Source organism: Rhipicephalus microplus, unplaced genomic scaffold (assembly GCF_043290135.1).
Source record: "Rhipicephalus microplus isolate Deutch F79 unplaced genomic scaffold, USDA_Rmic scaffold_18, whole genome shotgun sequence".
Classification (NCBI taxonomy): Eukaryota; Metazoa; Arthropoda; class Arachnida; order Ixodida; family Ixodidae; genus Rhipicephalus; species Rhipicephalus microplus.
In genome coordinates, this window is record NW_027464591.1 from 3718118 (window position 1) to 3720857 (window position 2740).

A 2740-nucleotide genomic window follows, 5' to 3' on the forward strand; every position below is an offset into this window, starting at 1 on the left:
CTGGATTTGAAAAGGTTCTGGTTTGCAATCGGCGCCAATCTGCTTCTTGAGATCTGTCTAGCTGTTTGTGTGGTGGAGGATATTTTTCTCGTTGTCGCTTATATTGTGCCAATATGTCATGATACGTGACCAGTCTGTCTCTGTCGTGTTGTATCACATATTCATTATTGTCATCACCTCCATCGTCCCCATCGCCAACACCGGAGTCGTCGTTCCTTCTGTGGTGGGTGCGGGGGGCCGGGCCATCGCTATCCGAGTCATGGTGGGTTAGTTCTCGCACGGTTCGGTGGGCCTTCTCGTTGAGGTTTTGAGGGATGGTTGTGTCTTCGATGTTTAATTCCCCCATGTGCGCCGGAATCCACTTGATGTATTTGGGTACAATTTTGCCGTTCCGGAAGTGTTCTGCTCTGCGGTTCAGGATTTTGGCTGCTTCGGTGGAGACCCATCCCTTTGTGAAATTCCTAATGGCCATCTTGGAGTGACTGATTATTAATCTGTCCTGTTTTCGACCACTGACTACGGCCAGTGCAATGGTCATTTCTTCCGCTGCCTCCGACGATCTGGTCCTTACGGAGCCCGCGGTCAAGGTCTTCCCTTTTGTGTCTATGACCGCCATTGTGAAGAAGGAGCCATGCGCAACCCTATTACTGATATCTTTATTTCGGGAATACCGGGCAGCGTCTACAAAAAGCACACCCTCCCGCGTAGCGTGGTTTTTAAGGATAATTTTCGTGCGGATTTTTCGTCTCTCAACGTTGTATGCAGGGTGCATATTTTTTGGGATGTTTTCCGTAATTATCGCGGACCGGACGTCCAGGTGAATCTGCGCCTTGGGACCTTTCATTCCGTGGTATTTAATGGAGATATTTTCCATGATTTCTCTACCCGCCATGGTTCCAGACAATCGTTCAAGTTGCGCTATCCTTTGTGCTTCAGCGATTTCGTCCAGCGTGTTATGTACTCCGAGTTGTAGCAGCCTTTCGTTCTTTGTGTATTGCGGTAGACCCAGCGCAGCTCTGTACGCTTTTCTAATCAGCGCGTCGACTTTGTCTTTCTAGGCTTTCTTCCAGTGGACAAACGCCGCTACGTACGCGACATGGCTGATCGCGAAGGCCTGGACGAGTCGTACAACGTTTCTTTCTTTAATGCCCCTTCGTTTATTGGATACTCTTAGTATTAGCCTAATGGCCGCAATGACTTTATTTTTCCAGGCGCGTTATAGTTTCCCCATTGGTTCCCCTAGCTTCGATCCAGAGACCCAGGACTCTGATCTTATGAACCAAAGGTATCGCCGTGCCATTTCTAGTGGTTATCCTGATTCTTTTGTGTAATTATGCTACGTTTCTGCAATGTATGCCTAGTCTTTTGGGGTGGTATAGTAGCAGTTCTGATTTGGCCGGCGAGCATTCTAATCCGGTGCCATCCAGATGACTCTCGACTGAATCCACCACCTCTTGAAGTCTTTTCTCCATCTCGCCTTCACTGGTGTCTTGCGTAGTCCAAATCGTAATGTCTGCATAAATTGTGTGATTAATGCCTTCGATTCGCTCTAATTTTTCTGATAATACCACCATGACGAGGTTAAACAGCATAGGTGACACGACGGACCCTTGCGGTGTGCCAGCGCTGCCCATGTCCACTTGGATGCTCTCCTCCTCGTCCAGTCCAACCGTGGCAGTTCTTCCCGTAAGAAAATTTCTGATGTACTTGTACGTGCGCTCGCCTAGGCCGAGTTGTGCAATTCGTTTTAGAATAGCTGCGTGCTCGACCATGTCGAAGGACTTCCTTAATTATAGCCCAATTATTGCCCTCGTGCCTCGTCCAATGGGGTCTATGACTTCCTCCTTTAGTTGTATCATGGCATCTTGTGTGGAGAGCCCTCTCCTTTTGAAAACGCGCGCCCAGAAAATGGGGGCATGACGTGCGCATATGAATGGGCCTGCGTACATGGCAATGCAGTGACGTTGGTCCTCTACGTAGATGAGTGTGCTCTGACGTAGCCAACAGTGACACGGGACATGACGAATATTATTTACCATGACATGCGTAGTTTTTAAATGCGAAGCATTTTTAGCGAACTTCGGCGACCTTGAGTGTATCAATCTATCTATCTATCTATCTATCTATCTATCTATCTATCTATCTATCTATCTATCTATCTATCTATCTATCTATCTATCTATCTATCTATCTATCTATCTATCTATCTATCTATCTATCTATCTATCTATCTATCTATCTATCTATCTACCCACCTATGACTTTTACCTCTCCTGGCCGTTTGGATAATATTAGAGATACGAAACTTGGTATCGCATAACATGACAGTATAACGAGCATATTTGACTAGTCATAACATGAAAATCATGATATGCACCTCATGAACGTCATGATTTACATTTCGGGGTTTTGCTGCTCTTGCGGTGGTTTCGTTCACATGGCATGTTGCAAAGCTCGTATGGTATGACATGACTGCATGGCGAACACAAGCGACAGACCCTAACATGAAAATCATAACAAGCATGTCATGTAACAACATGACTACATGCCACGCTCATGATGCACTCTCGGCCGATTCGTTAGCGTCACATATACCAAAGTTGGTATTACGGTACGCGAATAGATGACGAAGCTATGTTACTGGTGCAAACATGATAATTATGAGATGCGTGTCATGTAACAACATGACTACATGCCACGCTCATGATGCGCTCGCTGCCGTTTTGCTAGCTTCACATAT